Genomic DNA, 13,151 nt, shown 5'->3' on the forward strand with positions numbered 1-13,151 from the left:
AACAAATTACAAAACCTACAGTATGACTACACATTATATTTCGCATTTGATATTTCCTGGTTCTTGCAGCCCAAAAGGGTTACAGTAACTACATCATAGTTATTCAGAAACAGGAATGTACTAAGATGAACAAATGTAGTCAGAAGTTTTACAATAAAATATGTTTACCAGATAATGAATAAACAAGCGCTTGGATTTTGTTTACCTGGAATATTAGAAATAGACTTTTACTTCTTGTCAAAAAATAGGAGAAAAGAATATAAGTATGTGATAGGACTAAATGTAGATCAAAGTTAAACAATGACTGTATACCTGATTGTTCAAAGATAGAATTATTTCACCATGACTGTGTACCTGCATTTCAGGAATAAATATTTGCTTAGTCTTGTAGTCTGAAGTATTACAATAAGTTTAGAAATATAAATTTGCTAAATTTATAGGCCAATAGTTAAGAATAACCGCCTACCAACAGTTTCAGAAAAAAAAATTGCCGAGACCAACTGAGCCAATTGTTTTTTGGGGTTAACGCCGTTTCCCAACAGTATTTAAGTTATGTAACGACGGGCAGTAAACGTAACCAATGTTCTGGATTCGGTACCAGTACAAATCTGTTCTCCAAATGTATCTTCCAACCATCCCAGAGGTGGAGGATGAATAATTTCAGGCACAATGTCTTTTTAAATCGTCACGGAGAACATACGGCCCGCCTGAGGATCGAATTCAGGACCCCGCGATCCGTAGATCGGCGCTCTCCCTATTGAGCTAAGCGGGCGGATTTTTATTCCTAACTGCTGCCATGGAGTGCGGGCTGAGAATGATAGAGTGATAGCCAACTTGGATCAAGATCACCAGTTTAGAATTTCAAATTTTCTGGGATTTTGTTTTCAGACATAAAAGTTTTCAAGCACTTGTAGTCCAAGAGTAATGATCACTGCATGATTGGTATTTCAGAAATAGAAATTTGCTAGATCTTGTACCAAAACTATTCCATAATTGCGCAAATGGTATTCTAGATGTCTAATTTCTTACAATAACTGCATACCTGCTATTATGGTAGAAATGGAAATATGCTAGTACTAGAAGCTTAAAGTTTCACAGTTGCCAGAAGCATGACTGATATTTAAGAAATAGAAATATGCAAGGCCTGTCGTAAACTACATACCCGGTATCGTAGGAATATAACATTTGCTTGGACAAGAACTGCATCACTTATATTTCAGAAATAGCAATTTCCTAAATGTTATGTCTAAATCACAGAAACAGTACTGCTGAAATACTGTTTTAAATTTTAGGTCTTTTAAATTTCAGATATGTGCCAGGACTAGAAGCCCAAAGATTTACCATTTATTTAGAATTACTCTTTATCCAGATGTTTGTAAGAGTTGTGTAGGTAGAGTGATAGATGCCCCAGATTAGAAATATACATTTGACAAAATTTGTAGCGCCGTATTGAAATAACTGCACGCAAATGTTTAGAAATAACTTTGCCAGAACATATAGACCTAAGATTGACAATAACTGCATGCATACAATTTGAGAAATAGACATTTGCTGGTACTTATTGCCCACATATGTTTACAATAATGGTATAACTAGTGTTTCAAATTATAAATTGGCTAGGAGTTATACCTAACAGGTTTTAAATCTGATTCACTGGAATAATGCAAATAAAATCACTAGTTTGAAATTTGAAAATATTTTAAATTTTGGAAATGTGCTAGGACTTGAGACCCAAAGTTTTATAGCAATACTTTGGTTTAGAAAAAAGAAATGTGCTGGGACTTGTAGGTTGAAGTTTCACTCGCACTGCATAATTGTTATTTCAGAACTATTGTTTTGGACTGGTATTCCACTTCTCTTAAAATGACTGTTTGGAGTAGAGTAATTATGACAATGAGAAAAGAATATCATGTAGAAGTAGATACTTTCTGGTACTAATGTAGCCCAAAATTTTACATAAAAACTGCGTTCCTGGTAATTAAAAAAGAAATTCGCAATGACTTTTAGTCGAAGCCATGGCAATAACTGTTCAATGTACCTTGTATTTCAGACATTGAAATTTGCTAGAACTTGTAACAGAAGCTTGACAATAATTGTACAGTGATAGTGATCAGGACTTGTAGCCAGATGCCTGACATGTATCTAAAAGATATTTTTGTAAGGACTTCTATCCCATATATTATAAGTTTAATTCATAGAAACAATGCAACTAAAGTAATAAGCTTGAAATTTAAAATTCCTAAACTTTAGAGATGTTGTTAAAATAGAAACCAAAATTTAACATACAAGCAAGAATTGCATATGTTATCTAGCTATTGAAATGACAACATTTTACAGAAAAAACCTTTAGTAGTTTGGAAATTTATTTGCTAGAAACTGTCGCACAAATTTACACAATAAATGCATTCCTGTTATCTTAGAAATACAAAATATGTTTAGACTTGTAGCTCAAATGTCTGCATTAGGTGCGTATTTAAAAAGGGAAAGTTGCTAAGACTTGTAGTCTTGTACAATAACTCCATAATTTGTTTTTCAGAAATAGAAATGTGCTTGGACTAGTAGCCCAAACATTTACACCTTCGTGCATAATGTTTTATGGTATTTAAAGATAGACTAGGACTACAGAAGCTAATCTTTTAACAATAAAGCCATAAAAGGTATTTCAACCTAAAGTTGTACAATGACTGTATATCTGAGTGAAGAAATGTTCTAAAGTTTTACGTATCTTTGTATATCTGGTAATTGCGTATGAAAACAAGAATTAACTTTACAAGATTTTTTCAAGGATAGATGATGGACATAAGTTTTACTATCAATACAATACTAAGTCTTGTTCTTCAGACATTTACTATGACTTGTAGGTAAAAGTTTTACAATAATTGCAAAACTGGAACATTGTATTTTAAAAAATAGAAATTTTCTAGGACTTGATTCCCCAAGATTGTGAGATTCATGTGAACAAAATTCAAATCAGTCTGAAGTGCTTGATTTGTGGACACCTGGCATGAAAGTATCAGAGCTTGATTTATGGACTTCTGGCATGAAGGTGTCAGATTTTGATTTGTGGACATCTGGCATGACAATGTCAGATTTTGATTTGTGGACATCTGGCATGAAGGTGTCAGATTTTGATTTGTGGACATCTGGCATGAAGGTGTCAGAGCTTGATTTGTGGACATTTGGCATAAAGGTGTCAGAGCTTGATTTGTGGACATCTGGCATGAAGGTGTCAGAGCTTGATTTGTGGACATCTGGCATGAAGGTGTCAGGTCTGATTATGCCCCCAAACTTATGTAGGGAGCATAAAGCGTTGTCCGTACTTCCGTACGTTCGTTCGTACGTTCCGAAATCTTGTGTGTCCAACCTCTCCCACCACACTATTAGCCTGAATTGCTTTAAACTTTCACAGATGAACAAGCTTGATGGTAAATGAACATGAAGGAATGATTTTTTCTTTAACTATTGTTACCGCAGTTATGGCCCTTTGATAGTTTTGCTATGTAGAATATAGAGAAAAATTTCGTGTGTCCAACACCTCTCACAATTTTAGGCTAATTTGCATACAACTTTCACAAATGAACAAGCTTGATGTACGGATGATCATAGGGGAAGGAATAATCGCCGCTGTGACTATTTTTTCCTTAGTTAAAGTCTTGTGTGTCCAACTCTTTTAACACTATTGAAAGGATATGTCTGAAAGTTTCACAGGTGAAGGACCTTAATGTGAAGATGACCATAAGTAATTGCCTTTTATCTGTGGCTATTGTTTCTAGAATTATGACCCTTTCTTAATATCACAAACTAGGCCATAGTGAAGAAATTTGCTCATTTTGAAGGAATGGATTCAAAGTTGCTCAGATGTACAACCTTATCTAAATACATATTTTTTTCAAACTTGTATTCGAACAACCTTCATGTGAATAATGACTGTATTAAAAACTTTGATATTTAGAGCTGGCGCAGTATATGTGGGCATCCGTGTCCTATGGACACAATTCTGTTTCAACACAGATATACTTTATGAAGAAGATTTTTTCTATGAAGAAATAAATTATAAAGACAAAACAGGCAACCATAAGCTGGTGGTCATGCTTTTTGTTGTCCTCAGCCTTCTTGGAAGAAAAAAGGGGGCATAGAACTGGGCTGCATGTTCTGTTGGTCCGTCTATCACACCTCTTGTCCGGTTCGTCCGTGAAGGAATTTTGAAATAGCTTGGCACAAATGTTTCCCATAATGAGCCATCCTGTCTCACGCAAGATCCAGTCCCTGACTCTAAGGTCAAGGTCAAATGTAGAGGTCAAATTATCACATGGTCTGTTTTGTTTCTGGCCCATTACTCTACCATTCATCAAGGGATTCTAAAATTACTTGGCACCCATATTCCCCATAATGAGATCACTTGTAACAAGAAAGACACAGACCCCAAACTCTAAGGTCAATGTAAGCAGGGTACAGTGCACAGTCCATAACCCTGCGGTTCAACAATGTATTTTGAAATTATTTTAAGTTGGCACAAATGTTTCCAAAAATAAGACAATGCGTCGCGCTTAAGACCCAGAGGTCAAAATTTCACTATGAGATCACAGGTTAAGAGCGTCAGTTTCGTGTCCGGTCCATATCTCAACCATTAATCAGAGATTTCAAATTCACTAGGTACAAATATTCCCTAAATTGAGACATGTCATGTACGAGACTCACTTAGAGGACAAAAACGACATTGTCCTCTAAGTCTGGTCAATCACTTTACTTTGCAGAGCTAGATGTTCAAGTTACTAGGCACAAACAGTTACCATAACAAATGGATTTGTCACATGTAAGACACAGACCTCTAGCTAAAGGTCAAGGTCAATGTGACACTTGAGCATAAAACATTTTAGTATTATTTTTTGTCTGGTCTGAAACTTCTTTATGCATTGATGAGTATTCAAATTGGCAAAATATTCACCAATACAAGGCAATGTGTCTCAAAGGCCAAGGTCGTAGGCACCCATGTTTGTTTTCTGTTTTGTTATTACATGAATCGGTATTGATAGATACAATAGACTGTTAACAATTGTAGATTTCAAGAATGCTAACCCGGACAAAACTTTATTGTATATGTAGGTAGATACAGTATTATTATCATCGCAATACAGTAGGTTGATATGAATTGACCAATACTGATATTAACTTCAACTGGTGTGGAGTTTACAAACAGGTTTCATTAGTATCATCTAAATGTCGTTTCCAAAAGTCATGCCGTTCATTTGTTTATTTATTACTTCCTTTAATATGATAACATATATCATAGGTCAGCCGGTGGTCTAATGGAAACACGCTTGACTGTCAATCCAGAGGTCCGGGGTTCGAATCCCGGTCCACGCACTGGAAATTTCTGAGATGCTCTTGAGTGTCTCCCACCTAACTAGAGGCTTGTACTGGTTCTTCCAAGGAAAGACGGCTTCGCGTGTATCGGTGCTATACACCGGGCACGTTAAAGAACCAGACTGTCTATTCGAAAAGAGCTAGTCTAAGTTAGCCTGACACGTCTGTATTTCTCTCTGTTCTCTCTGTCTGTTCTGGGGGCTTTATCTCACTCTGTCCCTCTGGTCAAATCGCTCTGTTTCTGTACTAGTAGAGGATGATTTCGCGCCCTGTGTGGCTGCAGTTGCTGTAAAGCGCCTTTGAACGTGTTTATCATGAAAAGGGCGTTATATAAATCTGGTATAATATAATATCATTACAGTTTTACAGATATTATCATTTGAAAACATTCGTCAGTTACAGATTATCAGACATTTTCAAATTACATACGTCTTCATCTAATACGTAATATATAGTTATGATTTACAGACATTTTAGTATCTTGCCCCTCCCTTGCTTTGTAGAAGATGTTGTATTTGCAGAAAATATATTTTGTGAAAGATGTCTCTAGGTGAGGACAGAGTTACAATTTCTTTTTTGGTAGAAGCCATTTTAATTTTTAGGCACCCGGTGTCGAAGACTCGAGAGCTATATATATAATTTATAATTCATAACTTTTATAATTTACTTGATTCGGCACAGATTTTTACATTTTTTTTATATATATATATACAAACTAAGGACATACCGACCCTATGGCAGACAAAGAATAGCGCTCCACTGAGTTACAGACATGGGACGTTGTGCCAAAACGCAGGTCACAGACGTAACGTCACTTCCGTTTACTTGTATACATTGTTAAATAAACGCCACTGAAGAAGGCCGAACGGTCGAAAGCTCCGGCTACTGCATTTAAGCGTTTTTGATTATATACGGCAAACAGAGACTTTGTTAACAATATAAAATAGCGATGGTATACCAGCAAGCGGAACACATATTGTTGACCCACTTGTGGAAAGTACAGAAGAAAATCGAGCGCTACGAAAGCCACGCACAATTTTTAATAGAATGCATCGAGAAAGGGTTAGTACCATCCGGTTTCAACATACAGTGGAAAATGAACTTTGATTAAACTTACAAAGAAACGTTAAATGTGAACAAAATTCTTCGAACTACGACCCTGTCCTTAATGGAAGAAGGTCTAGAAGTATTCGAAAGAATTCTGTCAAAGGTAAAGGAAACCAAAGTTAAATTGACAAGTAAGCTTAATACTTATACAAATACAAATACCATTCGCAAAAAGATTCAAAAACTAGACACTCAATATTTACAGCTGAAAATTAAACTTCTAAGGGTAAAGAAGAAAAAGCTAAAATCACTTAAAGACAAATCAAGATGGATGTATCATCAATGTGGAGAGAGACGGTAATTGCTTTTTCTGGTGCGTTGCTATGGAACTTTTGAAAGATCCGCCCAGCCACAAAAAAGTCAAAGCAAATGTAATAAACCACATGAGAGAAAATAAAGACTACTTCTCAGAGATGATAGATGGTGATTTTGAAACTCATACTGACAACATGGCTCTTATGCATGGAAAATCATGTACATGGGCGACGGAAGCGGAAATCATTGCAGTGCCAACTTTTATAATGTTGATATATATGTGAAGAAGTGCAATGACTCGGAAGTAGAATGGCTGAAATTTCCGTTTAATCAGGGACTTAATTTGAAAAAAAAAGAAATCTATGTCTGCAAGTAGAAAATGAACACTTAAGCATAGTGCGCATGTGCAACAGACCGGATGTGCATGATCAGGAAGCAAGAGAAATTTCCGAGAATGGATGCTCTTTAGAAAATGGGGGTAAAACCGGAAATGTTACATCTACTGCAGCATCCGCTCTGGGATACACTGACATTAACACACAGGTGACAGGACAAACTCTCATTGACCTTCCGGAAATTGTTACCAACATCTCATCTAAACCGCTCAGCAGCTCTCAAATTTCTTTTCTGTCTAAAGGATTGAAATTTGTGCCAAGAAGAAGAAATATCGACAAGGGCAAACTTATTACTGATTTGAAAGCCTGGGAACGCCGCATGAGATTACGAGAGTATTTCTACACGGAAGATGAAGAGTTCAGACTGACGATAAAAGAAAGGAATAGTCGACTTGGACTCCAGCAGCAGGGAGAGACAAATTGCTTGATGCCTACTTAAAAATGTAAAAGATGATATAATTTTGGCCTTTAAAAACATTTCAAAACAAATCTTACACAGGACGAAGAGTCAGCAATGAAAAAACAGCTAAATGATGACACAATCGTTATTCGGCCTAAGGAAAGGGCTCTGGGGTGGTTGTCATGGACACCGAAGAATACGTGAATAAACTCCAGGGAGAATTGACTGATAATAACACTTACGTTGAAGTGAAAGAAGACAAGACCATTACAATAAATAATAAGGTGAAAAAGATCGCAGATGAGATGTGCAAAAAAGGAACAATTACAAAGGACTGGAAAGGGTATATTACGTCATCCATTGCCACTTCTGGTAGACTTTAAGGAACTCCCAAATTGCACAAAACTGGGCTGCCGTTGCGGACTATTGTGAATGGAAGGGGTCATCCAACTGAAAAGATGGCGGAAATAGTAGAGTAAGAACTCCGTAGCCATGTGACATCACTTCCGTCATATATAAAAGACACCACAGATGTTTAAACAAAGTGCGAAATATTAAACAACCACTTCCGGAAGGAACGCTACTTTTCTTCTTTGATGTAAAGGCCCTTTACCCGAGCGTACCCTAGACGAAAGAATATACCCCGACATTCCAACAGCAGACATCGTAAGAATGATTCATACCGTGCTGGAGAACAATACATTCTCCTTTGCTGGCAAACATTATGTACAAACAGAAGGAACGGCGATTGGCTCACATCTGGTAATGAACTATGCATCGACGTACCTTGTTGCATGGGAATCAGAGTTAATGCAAAGATCGCACAAAAAACCATTGGAGTATTTCCGGTTTGTTGATGACGTCTTGGGCCTGTGGACGCATGGTATAGACTCTTTAAAGGAATTCCATGAGCTTTGGAACCAAATTCATCCGAGGATTCAAATAACACTCCGCTATTTTACTGAGAAATTAGAGTTCCTTGACGTCACGACATCTATTCACAGAAACTCAATAAAGATAAACTTACACACTAAAGAAAGTGACAAACACCTGTACCTCCATCAGGAATCATCCCACCCAGAAACAACTAAGAAAGCTATCCCGTATGGCCTCTGTATCCGCGAGAAAAGTATTTGCTCGGATGAATCAAAATATATTTACATTCCCCCTATTCTTTTCCGTTGAAAATTATACCGTTCATTTCTTATGAACAGCAAAAGGAAAGGCGCAAAAATTACTATTTTTTTCGGTGTTCATGTCCTATTATGTCGTTCATTTCGCATGAACACCGAAAAAAATCATTTCATTTCTTAAATAAACTACATAGAGCCGAAATCAAAACACGGTTACAAAGCAGAGGATATAATGAACAGTTTGTGGAAACTGAACTAAGAAAGGTAGGCGTGAAAGAAGTGATGACTTGCTGCTCTACAATAAAGCAAACAAACTGAACAACCGGGTTCTAATTGTGCTGACATTTTCCCGAGAACTACCAAATATAGGTCGAATTTTATGGAAACATTTACCCATGCTCCACACCTCTGATAGGATGAAACAAATATTTCCAGAGGCACCGTTATAGCCTTCAAGAGGGACTGCAGTCTGCAAGACATACTTACACACAAGAAACATAATAGACAGTTCTTTAAGGAAAATAATTCATATGGCCCGTGTGGTGCAAAACGGTGTGCTGTGTGTCCTTACATCATGAAAGCTGATTCATTCGTGGACGCCAACGGAAAAACGTATAACTTGCGCAACGAGATCAACTGTAAGAGTTCAAACGTGGTGTACGCGGTGTACTGCAAACGTTGCCAATCATTCATATATGTAGGGGAAACCGGCGGTACTTTGTACCAGAGACATTTATTGAACCTATCCAGGATTAGAACGAAATACGGCGATCCAGTGGCCTTCTATTTCAACACTAACGGCCACAATAAGGACGATTTTGCGGTGATGGGACTGGAAAAGCTGCACGGCACGGACCTGTACCGCAAAACAATTGGGAACTTATGGAAAAACAAACTCAGGACTTACGACCCTATGGCATTAACATCAAAGAATAGCGCTTCACTGAGTTATAGATATGGGACGTTGTGCCAGACGTAACGTCACTTCCGTTTACTTGTATACATTGTTAAATAAACGCCGCCGAAGAAGGCCGAAAGGTCGAAAGCTCCGGTTACTGCATTTAAGCGTTTTTAATTATATCTATATATATATATATATATATGAAAGCTGGTATGCATCATCAACGTGAAGAGAATATGCGAGTATTGTCGGGACATGCATGTCCAATTATCATCCCCTCGCAAGGTAAAGTAATACATTTTTTGCATTATCCGTTCATCTTTCCATCTGTCCTTACATCTTGAGTCGTATCTTAAACATTGCCTGAATGATATCTATTAAATTTGGTAGAAATGTTAACTGCTATAGGGAAAATGCCTGACGTAAACAAGATGGTCCGCTGTATTTTTATTTATATTTATCATATTTTTGTGGGCGTGGGAGTTAAATAAAGTAATCTACATATATTTGGTATTAAACTAGTGTAATAAAGCTTTGACGTTGACGTCGTTTTAAGTATAAGGACGTTGGACGAATTTACTTGTCTATTATAGGTAAAGAAAAAAGAAATTTTGATGTTTCAGCAGGAAAAGCTTTGAATTTATTAAACCCGTCGAATAAAATTGATAAATGTTTCAATTCGATTCATGAATTCAATATGAGAAGACACTTTCAAAAAGCATTTTCGAAGGCACCATAAATCAAAACAATAATGGCTACTTTTCCGCCTATATTGTTCGATATATATATGTATATGTATAAGCTAACTGAACATATTGATCGATAAAATTCCATACGATACGGTTAGTTAATAACAGATGTCAGGCACCTATTTTGGCTATATATAGCCCATCCGTTTAGCTCTATAGGGAGTGCGCAGATCTTCGGAGTTCGATCCTCGGGCTGGGCTTATGTTCTCCGTAACGACTTGATAAGACATTGTGTCTAAAATAATTCGTCCTCCACCTCAGATTCATGTGGTGAAGTTGGCAGTTACTGCGGAGAACAGGTTTGTATTGGTATAGAATCCAGGAACACCCCCACCGTTACATTACTGAAACGACGTTAAACCCAAAACAAACAAACACTGTTTCGGTCCTTTGGGAGTAGTTATCTAAAATAGCAATCTTCTCATTTGTTTTCGCCTATTCTACCAGAAGGGCGTCATGTGCTATGTTTTGAATGTAGGAAATGGAGGTTATATATGTTATATAAAAACAGAGCGCGTTTGATTGGTTTCCTGTATTTTTCCACACGAAGCAGTGGGAAAAGAAAATTTATGACATGATGTTAAAAGAGTTGTCAAAATAAAAACTATGTCCGATTGCCTAAAATGATAAATGTAGATTTAGATAATAACCTAAAATGAAATATATCGGAACTGTTGCAAAATGTGTATTGTGCACTAGTTTATCAAACCGCCGGTGCTACCTTAAAACATACAATTATTCAAAATGATTTAGGTTTAGGTACACGGCAGGCAGCGTAAGTGGTCTTGCACATTTCATTACCTCTTATAAACTAAAATCGAGTTTGCTATTGTTTTGCTTTGTTGCATGCTGTGCATTCCAAGCGACTTTTTATAGGTTTATATTACATTCGCCCTATTCTTTTCCATTGAGACTTTTGACGTTCATTTCGTATGAACAGCAAAAGGAAAGGCGCGAAAGTTACGTCATCGCTGCTTAGTGATAACCGACCTCTGTTTTGACGACGTCCGCGTATAGTCAGGGAGAACGTTCTTTAGATGACGTCGCAGTTGTTCCGTCTGGTGAACAGAATGGCCGGGAATCCGATTTTAGTGTTAGATACTAGAAATTATATGCAATTCATAATATTATATAGTTTACAAATGGAAAGGAAATATAATGTAAATATAAGAAATGAAACTATTTTTTTCGGTGTTCAAGGGAAATGAACGACAGAATAAAATCGGCAAATTAAACATGAATCGCTAGCGCGATTCATGGATTTGCCGATCCTATTCTGTCGTTCATTTCGCATGAACACCGAAAAAATCATTTCATTTCTTAATACACCAAGTAATTGCCTGTATCAAGAAATTATATTGCTTTCTCCGAAAGTGTTGTAAACTCCATGATGGTGAGTATGATTACTCAACAAATCAAAGGGCGTAACTTTTAATGACGAAAAATCCCATTTGCCTGTTGCGGAATTCGAATCCGGTGAATCGCTTGGATGCAAGGCAATTGCTCTAACCATTTAGCAAAAAGGTCGACTCCCCGACGCAGTTGTCAAAGATTGGCTTCCGAGGGATCTACTTTTCAGATTTTATTTACTTCACAGCAACGGAAGTTAAGAGCTGTTTGGCGGCCGTAAAAAGTCGCCCCGACTTCATCTCAGTGTTGTTATATATGAACCGTGCCATGAGAAAACAAACATAGTGGCTTTGCGACCAGCATGGATTGAGACCAGCATGCGCATCCGCGCAGTCTGGTCAGGATCCATGCTGTTCGCTATCAAAGCCTATTGGAATTAAAGAAACTGTAATCCTGACCAGACTGCGCGGATGCGCAGGCTGGCACGGATCCATGCTGGTTGCAAACCCACCATGTTGGTTTTCTCATGGCGCGGCTCATATATTTTCTGATCCTTCGGGATCATTGATTTCAACTAGTTTAGATTTGAAGATTGAATTACTGCATAAGCCGGTGCTAGGGGGCATGGGCAGTATTGCATTTTCCATTACTGCTCATGAACAGTTTCAATCAAACCGAGTCTGCAATTTTCACCGTTTGCATTGTTCTCGGTGCTTCCGAGGAATCTACTTTTTAGATTTTATTTACTTCACAACAGCGGGTGTTAAGTGCTGTGTGGCGGCCGTAAAACGTCGACCGACTTCATCTCAGTGTTGTTATAATTTCTTATCCTTCGGGATCATTGATTTAAACTCATTTAGATTTGAAGATTGAATACTGCGTAAGCCGGTGCTAGGGGGCGTGGGCAGTGTTGCATTTTCTATTACTGTTCATGAACAGACTCAGTCAAACCGAGTCTGCAATTTTTTTAACTGTTTGCATTGTTTTCGGTGCTTCCGAGGGATCTACTTTTTAGATTTTATTTAAACGTACAGGCTATACGTAATCGACCGTAACACTTCCCCTCTTCACAGTAGTCAACATTTATTGATGGCGTGTAAGCCATTTTGACAAAGAATGTAAGCCATCATTTTACGACTTTTAACAGATTGACTTTAAACTTATAGGCTATGCGTAAGTGACCGTAACAGCATAAGTGTTTAAATGTGTTAAACAGTAAGTAAAGTTGAAAAAATTATCCTCCAAGGCCATCAAAACATTTAGGGGCGGGCCAAAAATTTAGGGTAAGTCGGGATACCGGAAACAAACAATTTTTTTACGCCTTACAAAATTGCAGTAATTGTTTTTGCAAGTCCACGCATTCTTTTAAACACAATTATATATAACGTTGCATTTTTGAAGAGGTATTTTATATCAAGCAAATAAAGCAAACCTTATCATATAGCTTATGGTTACAAAATGTTATAGATCAGTAAATGAAATACAAATGTCTTACTC

The sequence above is a fragment of the Mercenaria mercenaria genome, chromosome 17 (genome assembly GCF_021730395.1).
Source record: "Mercenaria mercenaria strain notata chromosome 17, MADL_Memer_1, whole genome shotgun sequence".
Classification (NCBI taxonomy): Eukaryota; Metazoa; Mollusca; class Bivalvia; order Venerida; family Veneridae; genus Mercenaria; species Mercenaria mercenaria.